Below are 13,849 nucleotides of genomic sequence, written 5' to 3'. Positions count from 1 at the left end.
TGGTTGAGAAGCCCTGGGAAGTGATGTCCGCAGAGCCCGGCGCAGATGACAAAGAGTCCGGCCTGCATGGTCTTAATTCATCTGACTCAAGCTTTGACGAGAATGCTCCTGTCAAAGAGAGGGGGAGCTATGGAGAAGAATTGCTTGTACTAAGCCCCCAAACTGAGGAGCCTGAACAAGAAGTCCCTAAAGTTTCCGATAACGACAAGGAGGAGGATGAATCCTCTACGCAGACATCTGCTAGCGGCAACGCTAAGAAGAAGAAGAAAAAGAAGAAGTCAGCAGTTGTTGATGAAGCAGAGAAAGCATATCTCAACCTGACTGATGAGCAGCTCCTAAACCATTTAGTCTGGGAGTATGTACAAGAAGAAAGGCAGAAGGAGATGCGAGAATCGCAGGTATCTGACTCCCCTCCAAAGAACAAAGAGAAGCACGAAGAGTCCTCGCCCGTGGAATGGCGAGCTTTAAGAGAGGGGGAATGTAAGGAGGTTGCTTTCCCTGCTCCTTGCCTGGAACCACTTAGTCAGACAGCTGGGTTGTTGGGGGGAAGACTTTCTGCCCTGGACAGAGGGGACGTGGTGACTGCAGGGAGAAGAGAGGGGAGTGGTCAGAAAAGTGCGGGAGAGAGCGCGCCAGAGAGGGGACAGCGTGCCAGAGAGAAAGGCTGCAGCGCCGCGCTCCCCATGACAGAGTGCTCCCCGTGAGGGCACTAAGGCTAGGGTGAGAGTGGGGACTTGGAAGCCTCCATAATCTGAGAAGACTCTTCCCCTGACAGTGCAAGACAGTGACTCAGTGCAGCCCTGGTGACCGCAGTGACAAGCAAAGATCCCTGAGTGAGATTAGTAACTGTCCAGTGTGTGTGACATCGTTATTACAGAGAAGCTGCCAGACTTACGGAGACTCCTGCAGCAGTGAAGGAAAGACTGTGCTATTTCCTGGTTCCAGTTCCACTTTGAGAAGAACAGGCTGCAGAGACTTAACCCCGGACTTTCCAGGAGACACAGAAAAGACCAGAATCTCAAGCCCTGCTGGTGACTGTATCCACGTTAGTAAAAGTCCCCACAGCCTTGTTTCCACGTGCCCTCTGGTCTGGGCAGAAATCAATGGAAGAGCAGTGCGATGCTTGATAGACACCGGCTCGCAAGTGACCACCATGCCTGAGAGATATTTCCACCATCACTTCACAGAGGCGCTACGGCCCAAATGGGGTCCTGTGATCAAACTTATGGCGGCCAATCACTTGCCCATCCCGGTCGCAGGGGTGGTATGGATGAACATAGAGGTCTGCAGAAAAGACCTCGGGAGGAGAGGAGTGGTATTGGTGGATGGAGAGGTAGCTAAAGACCATACCGTGACCCTGGGCATGAATGTGTTAAAAGACCTCGGAAGCCTTGTTTTCAACGAGTCCCCGGAACAGTTCCTACAACAATGGAGCGACCAAACTCCCCAGAGAAGGGTCTTCCAACAACTGATATGGACCGCCCAGGTCCGGGAAGCATACAGCGACGGAAAGGAACTCGGCAAAGTCGTCGTCCCCGCCTCAGTCAATCGAGTGTTGCCCCCTGGACAGACAGTGCTTCCCCTGCCTGTACGAGCTGGCATCCCGCTGGAGGGAGTCGAAGTCCAAATTGAGCCCAGCAGAGCCGACCAGCTGCCGTCAGGATTATTGGTCGCACGGTCCCTGGCTACCATGCAGGATGGAACTGTCCTTGTGCGCTGCATCAATTTGGGGGAGACAGATATAACTTTGCCCCCTAGAAGCAAAGTCGCTCAAGTCCTGGGCCTTCCAGATGAATTGGTCCCCACTGAGGCGGTACAGCTTACAGCAAGGCCAGAAGATCCGTGGCTGGTGACCGTCAAGGCGGAGGCAGCTCCGGACCCCAGGTTAATGCAAGAAGGGCGCCAGATACTGGAACGCATGAGGGCGGAGCTCTCGGAACTTACTCCGCAGCAGGTACCTCAGGTAGAAGCTGTATTGGGGAAATTTCAGGATGCGTTCGCCAAAGATGAAGATGACTTTGGACGTACCACGGCCATTACCCATGAGATACCCACCGGGGATGCGGCGCCAATCCGGGAATGGTACCGCCAAATACCTCCACAGATGTACCAGGAGGTGAAGGGAATGCTGTCACACATGCTGAAGAAGGGAGTTATACGTGAGAGTCAGAGCCCGTGGGCTGCCCCTATCGTCTTGGTGAGAAAGAAAGACGGGTCCCTGCGGTTCTGTGTGGACTATCGGCGGCTCAATGCTTGCACAGTGCGGGACTTGTACCCACTGCCCAGGATAGAGGAGTGTCATGTTCTCAATGGCAAGAGAACATAGCATAAGCATATATAGGAACTAGCTCTTGGAAGATGGGAACTAAGCTGACCATGAACTAAACCTAACACACAACTAGCAGTGGCCGGGTAGCATGCCTACGTTGATTCTAGATGCCCAGCACCAGCCGGAGGACTAAATAATGCTAGCAGAGGAAAATATTAGTCCTAGCTCACCTCTAGAGAAATACCCCGAAAGGAGACAGAGGCCCCCCACATGTATTGGCGGTGAATTAAGATGAAATAACAAACGTAGTATGAAAATAGGTTTAGCAAATTTGAGGTCCACTTACTACATAGCAGAAGACAGAAAGGACACTTTCATGGTCAGCTGAAAACCCTATCAAAACACCATCCAGAAATTACTTTAAAACTCTGGCATTAACTCATAACACCAGAGTGGCAATTCCTGTTCACAAGAGCTTTCCAGACACAGTAACGAAACTTCAGCTGTGAACTGGAACAAAAATGCAAAAACAAACATGGACAAGAGTCCAACTTATCTAGTAGTTGTCTAGGAGCAGGAACAAGCACAGAGAGGCTTCTGATAACATTGTTGACCGGCAAGCAACTAACAGAGCAGCAAGGTTATATAGCGACTCCCACATCTTGATGGGAACAGGTGAACAGAGAAGATGACAACACCAGTTCAATTCCACCAGTAGCCACCGGGGGAGCCCAGAATCCAAATTCACAACAGTACCCCCCCCTCAAGGAGGGGGCACCGAACCCTCACCAGAACCACCAGGGCGATCAGGATGGGCCCTATGAAAGGCACGAACCAGATCAGAGGCATGAACATCAGATGCATTCACCCAAGAATTATCCTCCTGGCCGTATCCCTTCCACTTGACCAGATACTGGAGTCTCCGTCTGGAAACACGAGAGTCTAAGATTTTCTCCACAACGTACTCCAACTCACCCTCAACCAACACCGGAGCAGGAGGCTCAACGGAAGGCACAACCGGTACCTCATACCTGCGCAATAATGACCGATGAAAAACGTTATGAATAGAAAAGGATGCAGGGAGGTCCAAACGGAAGGAAACAGGGTTAAGAATCTCCAATATCTTATACGGGCCGATGAACCGAGGCTTAAACTTAGGAGAAGAGACCCTCATAGGGACAAAACGAGAAGACAACCACACCAAATCCCCAACACAAAGCCGAGGACCAACACGACGGTGGCGGTTGGCAAAAAGCTGAGTCTTCTCCTGGGACAACCTCAAATTGTCCACCACCTGCCCCCAGATCTGATGCAATCTCTCCACCACAGCATCCACTCCAGGACAATCCGAAGTTTCCACCTGACCAGAGGAAAATCGAGGATGAAACCCCGAATTACAGAAAAACGGGGACACCAAAGTGGCAGAGCTGGCCCGATTATTGAGAGCGAACTCCGCCAATGGCAAAAAAGCAACCCAATCATCCTGGTCAGCAGACACAAAACACCTCAGATATGTCTCCAGGGTCTGATTAGTCCGCTCGGTCTGGCCATTCGTCTGAGGATGGAAAGCGGACGAAAAAGATAAATCTATGCCCATCCTAGCACAGAATGCCCGCCAAAATCTAGACACGAATTGGGTCCCTCTGTCAGAAATGATATTCTCAGGAATACCATGCAAACGAACAACATTTTGAAAAAACAGAGGAACCAACTCGGAAGAAGAAGGCAACTTGGGCAGAGGAACCAAATGGACCATCTTAGAGAAACGGTCACACACCACCCAGATGACAGACATCTTCTGAGAAACAGGCAGATCTGAAATAAAATCCATCGAGATGTGCGTCCAAGGCCTCTTAGGAATAGGCAAGGGCAACAATAATCCACTAGCCCGAGAGCAACAAGGCTTGGCCCGAGCACAAACGTCACAAGACTGCACAAAGCCTCGCACATCTCGTGACAGGGAAGGCCACCAGAAGGACCTTGCCACCAAATCCCTGGTACCAAAAATGCCAGGATGACCTGCCAACGCAGAAGAATGAACCTCAGAGATGACTCTACTGGTCCAATCATCAGGAACAAACAGTTTATCAGGTGGGCAACGATCCGGTCTATCCGCCTGAAACTCCTGCAAGGCCCGCCGCAGGTCTGGAGAAACGGCTGACAATACCACTCCATCCTTAAGGATACCTGTGGGCTCAGAGTTACCAGGCGAGACAGGCTCAAAACTCCTAGAAAGGGCATCCGCCTTAACATTCTTAGAACCCGGTAGGTATGACACCACAAAATTAAACCGAGAGAAAAATAATGACCAGCGCGCCTGTCTAGGATTCAGGCGCCTGGCGGTCTCAAGATAAATCAAGTTTTTGTGGTCAGTCAATACCACCACCTGATGTCTGGCCCCCTCAAGCCAATGGCGCCACTCCTCAAAAGCCCACTTCATGGCCAAAAGCTCCCGATTCCCAACATCATAATTCCGCTCAGCGGGCGAAAATTTACGGGAAAAGAAGGCACAAGGCCTCATCACGGAGCAGTCAGAACTTTTCTGCGACAACACTGCCCCAGCTCCGATCTCAGAAGCGTCGACCTCAACCTGAAAAGGTAGAGCAACATCAGGCTGACGCAACACAGGGGCAGAGGAAAAACGGCGCTTAAGCTCCCGAAAGGCCTCCACAGCGTCAGGGGACCAATCAGCAACATCAGCACCCTTCTTAGTCAAATCGGTCAATGGCTTAGCAATATCCGAAAAACCAGCAATAAATCGACGATAAAAGTTAGCAAAGCCCAAAAATTTCTGAAGACTCTTAAGAGAAGAGGGCTGCGTCCAATCACAAATAGCTTGAACCTTGACAGGATCCATTTCAATGGAAGAGGGAGAAAAAATATATCCCAAAAAGGAAATCCTCTGTACCCCAAAAACACACTTAGAACCCTTCACACACAAAGAATTAGACCGCAAAACCTGGAAAACCCTCCTGACTTGCTGGACATGAGAGTCCCAGTCATCCGAAAAAATCAGAATATCATCCAGATACACAATCATAAATTTATCCAAATAATCGCGAAAAATATCATGCATAAAGGACTGGAAAACTGACGGAGCATTTGAAAGACCAAAAGGCATCACTAAATACTCAAAGTGGCCCTCGGGCGTATTAAATGCGGTTTTCCACTCATCCCCCTGCCTGATTCGCACCAAATTATACGCCCCACGAAGGTCAATCTTAGAGAACCACTTGGCCCCCTTTATGCGAGCAAACAAATCAGTCAGCAACGGCAATGGGTATTGATATTTTACAGTGATTTTATTCAAAAGCCGATAATCGATACATGGTCTCAAAGAGCCGTCTTTTTTTGACACAAAGAAAAAACCGGCTCCTAAGGGAGATGATGATGGACGAATATGTCCCTTTTCCAAGGACTCCTTTATATATTCTCGCATAGCAGCATGTTCAGGCACAGACAGATTAAATAAACGACCCTTTGGGTATTTACTACCCGGGATTAAATCTATGGCACAATCGCACTCTCGGTGCGGAGGTAATGAACCAAGCTTGGATTCCTCAAAGACGTCACGATAGTCAGACAGGAACTCAGGAATTTCTGAGGGAATAGATGATGAAATGGAAACCACAGGTACATCCCCATGAGCCCCCTTACATCCCCAGCTCAACACAGACATAGCTTTCCAGTCGAGGACTGGGTTGTGAGATTGCAGCCAAGGCAATCCTAGCACCAAATCATCATGTAGATTATGCAGCACCAGAAAGCGAATAATCTCCTGGTGATTCGGATTAATACGCATAGTTACTTGTGTCCAGTATTGTGGTTTATTATTAGCCAATGGGGTGGAGTCAATCCCCTTCAGAGGAATAAGAGTCTCCAAAGGCTCTAAATCATACCCACAGCGTTTGGCAAAGGACCAATCCATAAGACTCAAAGCGGCGCCAGAGTCGACATAGGCGTCCGTGGTAATAGATGACAAAGAGCAAATCAGGGTCACAGTTAGAATAAACTTAGATGGTAAGGTGCAAATGGAAACAGATTTATCAAGCTTTTTAGTGCGCTTAGAGCATGCTGATATAACATGAGTAGAATCACCACAATAGAAACACAACCCATTTTTCCGTCTAAAATTCTGCCGCTCGCTTCGGGACAGAATTCTATCACACTGCATACTCTCTGGCGACTTCTCAGTGGACACCGCCAGATGGTGCACTGGTTTGCGCTCCCGCAAACGCCTATCGATCTGAATAGCCATTGTCATGGACTCATTCAGACCCGCAGGCACAGGGAACCCCACCATAACATCCTTAATGGCATCAGAGAGACCCTCTCTGAAAGTCGCCGCCAGGGCGCACTCATTCCACTGAGTAAGCACAGACCATTTACGGAATCTTTGACAGTAAATTTCCGCTTCATCTTGCCCCTGAGATAGGGACATCAAAGTTTTTTCTGCCTGAAGCTCCAAATGAGGTTTGTCATAAAGCAACCCCAAGGCCAGAAAAAACGCATCCACATTGAGCAACGCAGGATCCCCTGGTGTCAATGAAAAAGCCCAGTCTTGAGGTTCGCCCCGGAGCAAGGAAATCACAATCCTGACCTGCTGTGCAGGGTCTCCGGCAGAGCGAAATTTCAGGGACAAAAATAATTTGCAATTATTTCGAAAATTCTGAAACCCAGATCTATTCCCCGAGAAAAATTCCGGCAAAGGAATTCTCGGCTCAGATACAGGTGCATGACAAACAAAGTCTTGCAAATTTTGTACCTTCGTGGCGAGATTATTCAAACCTGCAGTTACACTCTGAAGATCCATTACAAACAGGTGGACACAGAGCCATTCAAAGATTAGAAGGAGAAAAAAAAAAAAAATTCTCAGCAGACTTCTTATTTCTCTCCTTTCTCAGCCAAGGATTTTAACCCTTTAGTGGGCCGGTCAAACTGTCATGTTCTCAATGGCAAGAGAACATAGCATAAGCATATATAGGAACTAGCTCTTGGAAGATGGGAACTAAGCTGACCATGAACTAAACCTAACACACAACTAGCAGTGGCCGGGTAGCATGCCTACGTTGATTCTAGATGCCCAGCACCAGCCGGAGGACTAAATAATGCTAGCAGAGGAAAATATTAGTCCTAGCTCACCTCTAGAGAAATACCCCGAAAGGAGACAGAGGCCCCCCACATGTATTGGCGGTGAATTAAGATGAAATAACAAACGTAGTATGAAAATAGGTTTAGCAAATTTGAGGTCCACTTACTACATAGCAGAAGACAGAAAGGACACTTTCATGGTCAGCTGAAAACCCTATCAAAACACCATCCAGAAATTACTTTAAAACTCTGGCATTAACTCATAACACCAGAGTGGCAATTCCTGTTCACAAGAGCTTTCCAGACACAGTAACGAAACTTCAGCTGTGAACTGGAACAAAAATGCAAAAACAAACATGGACAAGAGTCCAACTTATCTAGTAGTTGTCTAGGAGCAGGAACAAGCACAGAGAGGCTTCTGATAACATTGTTGACCGGCAAGCAACTAACAGAGCAGCAAGGTTATATAGCGACTCCCACATCTTGATGGGAACAGGTGAACAGAGAAGATGACAACACCAGTTCAATTCCACCAGTAGCCACCGGGGGAGCCCAGAATCCAAATTCACAACAGAGGAGTCCCTGACGGCACTAGGGAATGCCAGATATTTCTCCACGTTAGACTTGGCCAGCGGCTACTGGCAGGTGCCCATGTCTGAGCAAGACCGAGCCAAGACGGCCTTCATCCTTCCGATGGGACTGTATGAGTTTGACCGGATGCCCTTCGGCCTAGCAAACGCCCCAGGAACATTTCAGCGACTCATGGAGAGATGTCTGGGAGACCTGAACTTTGAAGCCACTTTGATCTACTTGGATGATATCATCGTCTTTGCCCCCACCTTTGAGGAGCATCTGCAGAGATTAGAGCAAGTTCTGAGTCGGCTACAGAAGTATGGCTTGAAAGTGAAACCCCAGAAATGTCACCTCTTCCGTACCGAGATTGAATACTTGGGACATGTTGTCTCCGCTGAAGTGGTGAGGCCTTCCCAGGAGAAGATCGCTGCGGTACAAGAGTGGCCAACTCCAAAAACGGTGAAAGATGTGCGTGCATTCCTGGGACTCACGGGATACTTCAGACGCTTTGTAAAAGACTTTACCCGCCTTGCTAATCCACTCCAGGAGTTGTTGAGGGGAGTGCCCTCTTGCGCCAAAAACAGGAACATACAGTGGGGGAAGCATCAGGAGGAGGCATTCTTGGCTTTGAAGAAGGCATTGACGGAGGCCCCCGTGCTGGCCTACGCTGACTTCACACAACCGTTCATCTTGCACACTGACGGGAGCCTGCAGGGCCTCGGGGCTGTACTGTCGCAGATGCAGGACGGGAAAGAGCGCGTCATCGCATACGCCAGTCGGTCTCTGCATGACTCAGAAAGGAATCCAGAAAATTACAGTTCATTCAAGCTGGAGTTGTTGGCGCTGGTGTGGGCAATGACTGAGAAGTTCGCGGAATATCTGGCTGGCTCAGAAGTTCATGTACGCACCGATAACAATCCGTTGGCCCATCTCGAGAATGCCAAGTTAGGCGCCCTAGAACAACGTTGGGTAGCCCGAATGGCCAAGTTCCGATACAGAATTTCGTATAAAAGAGGAGCTGAGAATGTACATGCGGATGCCCTCTCTCAAGTAAACTATCGCAAACCAGCACCCAGCCAGGATGAAGAACTGGAAGATGTAGAGGTTCCAGGTTTTGGAAAGACTGCCAGGACGGTGGCAGTGGCGCAGGAAATTGAACAGGAAGAGGCCTGTGTGAATTTGGAGCAGCCCCGCGATGAGTGGGTCCGAGTACAACAGGAGGATCCGGAGCTAGCTCAGTTGAGAAGGTGGGTCGTGTCTGAACAAATGCCCAATCGACGTGAGAGGAGGTCCATGTCACCTGAAGTACTGAAGATGCTACGCCAGTGGGAGAGGCTCGAGTTGCGGGATGGTATCCTGTACCGGAAGGTATTCCTGCAAACAGAACTCAGTCTTGTATGGCAGACAGTGATTCCCTCGTCCATGATAGACCAGGTGGCTAAGGAAGCACATGAGAAAAGAACCCACACTTTGGGCCAGAAAAGACTTTCCAGTGGTTACAGCGCCTATTTTATCACCCCCACTTAAGGAACACTGTGGATAAAGTATGTCGGCAATGCAGAAGTTGTGAGCTGGTCAAACCACCAGAACAAAGAGCTCCCACAGAGACGGTGAGGTCTTCTGGCCCCATGGACCTACTGGCAATAGATTACTTGACAATTGGACCAGCACATCAAGGCTATGAGCATTGTTTAGTGATGATAGACCACTTTACTAAATTTGCCGTAGTGACGCCCACGCGGGACCAAACTGCCGAGTCTGCGGCTCACGCAATCTGCAAACACTTCATTCAGGTGTACGGGTGTCCCAAGCGCATCCATTCTGATCAAGGGGCCTGCTTCCTCGGAAGAGTGATGGAGGAGCTGCACCAGCTGTACAAAATAGATAAGTCCCGGACCACCCCTTATCATCCACAGGGGAATGGGGCTTGTGAAAGATTTAACCGCACTCTGATTCAAATGCTGAGGACTCTGGAGGAGGACCAGAAGGCAAAGTGGACTGAGTCCGTCCCTGAATTGGTGTGGGCATATAACAATCGTAAACACAGCACTACCGGATTCACCCCCTACTCTCTGTTCTTTGGCCGACCCGGGAAGGAACTGGCAGAGCTGGCGCTGGAACCCGAGGAGGACTACCCACGGACGGGGGTGTACTCCTGGGTTCAAGAACATCGTCGTCGGCTGCGGACAATTCAACGTCTAGTGCAGGACTGGCTACAAGAATTGAAGCATCCCCAGGTAGCTCCTAAAAAGGGGACAGCCCTGTGGCCTGGAGACTGAGTCTTAGTGAGGGAAAAGCGCCCACACAACAAACTGGAGTACCGATGGGAGAAAAGGCCGTACCGAGTGAAGCGGCGGCTCGGCAACGGGGGTCCCGTTTATGAGGTCCAGCCCGAAACGGAAGAAGGGACTCCCACCCACACGCTGCACAGGAATATGTTGCGTCCATGTTTGTCTCGAGATCCTGAATCAGTCCAATTGGCTCCAGCACCCCCACCGGCTGCGCCAGTGATCAATGTAGATGTGGAAGATGAGGAAGACTTCGAATCTCCTCCAGTGAACCCAGGAACAGGGCTGGTGCCAGATTCTACCAACGTATCGGAGGAAGCCTCGACTCCTCCCACAGCAGCTGACACCACCGCTCCTGCTGGTTTTAGATGCTCTGAATGTTCAACGGCTGGTGTACCCCCTGTTCGCTACAATCAGGATGAGTTCATCTGGCAGCAGATTGTGCAAGGACTAGAAGATTGCCAACAGGAGCTCCTGAAGATCTCGCCCGTGGAATGGTGAGCAGAAAGAGGGGGGGAATGTAAGGAGTTAAAAGCACCAGAAGAGTCTGGGGGCGGTTACCTTCTCGGCTCTGTGCCCGGAACCTTTGAGCTGTGCCGCAGGTTCCCTAGGGGAGAGACGTGTAGACTGGGACAGGAGGAAAGAAGCAGCCTGAGAGCGGGAAAGGGACGCATGCAGGGGAGAGAGCAGCTTGCAGAGCAGCGTGCAGAGCCGGGTGCAGCTGCGCTCCAGAAGAGAGAGAGAAAGAGACTGCCCAGAAAGACTGCATCTTGTAGAGACTGCCCAGAAAGACTGCATCTTGTAGAGACTGCCCAGAAAGACTGCATCCAGTGAGTACTTAAAGCGGCCTCTGCTGTGACTTTAGGGGGGCACTTTGAGGCCCGTTGAGAGACTACTACACCCTGGCCCCTGACTCCTGGTACAGAGACTTAACAGTGTAGAGCCCCTTGTTTTCCTGGTACAGAGACAACCGTGCGGAGCCCTGATTTTCTGGCTGTGCTATAAAAGTTAAAGACTCAGAGCCTGTGCATACCACATTAACTCCCGAAACCCCAGGCAGCAGGCTCTCAGAGACTACTCTGCTCACGGACCACAGAGGGACGACAAGTGCCACTGATTTTCGGCACCTACGTTGGAGAAGACGACCCTCCAAGCAAGTCCTCATGAGACTGATCAGTGTTCTTTTCTCAAGAAATCCTGCTTAATTCTGTGTTATTGTTTAACTCCCGTATTCTTGCATTGTTTTATTGCTAGTTATTTTCCATTGCTTCCTCCCTGCGAGGAGAACCTAATTCCTGTTATTAAACCCCTCAACTGTTGGTCTGTCTGTTCCGTGGTGACATACTCAGTACCTGCACGTTATCACATGTGTGTGTGTGTGTGTGTGTGTGTGTGAGATGCTGCATGTGTGTGTGTCTGATGCTGTGTGTGTGTATGTGTGGTCTTTTGCTGCATGTGTGTGTGAGATGCTGCATGTGTGTGTGTGTGTGTCATGTGTGTATGAGGTATCTGGTGTGTATGTGATGGGTGCGTGTGTGTGATGGCTGCGTGTGTGTGTGATGGCTGCGTGTGTGTGTGATAGCTGCGTGTGTGTGTGTGATGGCTGCATGTGTGTGATAGCTGCGTGTGTGATGCATTTGTGTCAAAGCTGCATGTGTTTGTGAGCTGCGTTTGTGATGCTGCGTGTGTATGTGTGATACTGCGTGTGTGTGTGTGATGCTGCGTGTGTGTGTATGATGCTGCATGTGTGTGAGGTGTGTGTGAGCTGTGTGTGTGAGCTGTGTGCGTGTGTGTGAGCGTGTGTGTGAGCTGCTTGCCTGTATGTCATTATACAGTATGGAGAACTGTGGCCATTATACAGCATGGAGCATCATGTGCAGTCATTATACAGTATGGAGCATCATGTGCAGTCATTATACAGTATGGAGCATCATGTGCAGTCATTATACAGTATGGAGCATCATGTGCAGCCAGTATACAGTATGCAGCATCATGTGCGGTCATTATACAGTATGCAGCATCATGTGCGGCCATTATACAGTATGGAGCATCATGTGCAGTCATTATACAGTATGGAGCATCATGTGCAGCCAGTATACAGTATGCAGCATCATGTGCGGTCATTATACAGTATGGAGCATCATGTGCGGTCATTATACAGTATGGAGCATCATGTGCAGCCAGTATACAGTATGCAGCATCATGTGCTGTCATTATACAGTATGCAGCATCATGTGCGGCCATTATACAGTATGGAGCATCATGTGCGGCCAGTATACAGTATGGAGCATCATGTGCGGTCATTATACAGTATGGAGCATCATGTGCGGTCATTATACAGTATGGAGCATCATGTGCGGTCATTAGACAGTATGGAGCATCATGTGCGGTCATTAGACAGTATGAAGAATCATGTGGGGCCATTATACAGTATGGAGCATCATGTGCGGTCATTATACAGTATTGAGCATCATGTGCGGTCATTATACAGTATGCAGCCTCATGTGCGGTCATTATACAGTATGGAGCATCATGTGCGGTCATTATACAGTATGGAGCATCATGTGCGGCCATTATACAGTATGCATGCGGTCATTATACAGTATGGAGCGTCATGTGTGGCCATTATACAGTATGGGGCATCATGTGTGGTCATTATACAGTATGGAGCATCATGTGCGGTCATTATACAGTATGGAGAATCATGTGTGGTCATTATACAGTATGAAGAATCATGTGGGGCCATTATTCAGTATGGAGCATCATATGCGGTCATTATACAGTATGCAGCCTCATGTGCGGTCATTATACAGTATGGAGCATCATGTGTGGTCATTATACAGTATGGAGCATCATGTGCGGCCATTATACAGTATGCATGCGGTCATTATACAGTGTGGAGCGTCATGTGTGGCCATTATACAGTATGGGGCATCATGTGTGGTCATTAAACAGTATGGAGCATCATGTGCAGCCATTATACAGTATGCATGCGGTCATTATACAGTATGGAGTGTCATGTGTGGCCATTATACAGTATGGGACATCATGTGTGGTCATTATACAGTATGGAGCACTGTGTGGCCATATTTTTTTGTTTATAATTATTGTATATGAAACAGTGTGATCAGCAGTGCTAAATGGGTGTGGTTGGGACGTGGATATGGCTGTGACTAATTATGAATGGGTGTGGTCAGAGGCGTGGCCTAAAATTTGCCACGGCGCGCTTCGCGCGCCGCAAACTCTGTCACTCTTTCCCATCTTCAAAGGTTGGGAGTATGGATGCTGAATATGGATTCCAGTATGTATTCAGGTATAGGCGCAGGTGTGGATGCTGAGTATGGATACTGTGTATGGATGCAGGTGTGGATGGTGAATATGGATCAGGTATGGATGCTGTGTATGGATACTGTGTATAGGTTCAGATATAGATGCGGACGATGGATTCAGGCATGGATGCTGAGTATGGATGCTGAGTATAGATGTAGGTATGGATACTGAGTATGAATACTGGGTATGGATGCAGGTATGAATGTTGTGTATGGATCAGGTATGGATGCTGTGCATGGATACTGTGTATAGGTTCAGATATAGATGCGGACGATGGATTCAGGTATGGATGCTCTAT

The sequence above is a fragment of the Ranitomeya variabilis genome, chromosome 4 (genome assembly GCF_051348905.1).
Source record: "Ranitomeya variabilis isolate aRanVar5 chromosome 4, aRanVar5.hap1, whole genome shotgun sequence".
Lineage (NCBI taxonomy): Eukaryota > Metazoa > Chordata > Amphibia > Anura > Dendrobatidae > Ranitomeya > Ranitomeya variabilis.
The sequence above is the reverse complement of the archived record's forward strand: the minus strand, read 5'-3'. Positions refer to the sequence as shown.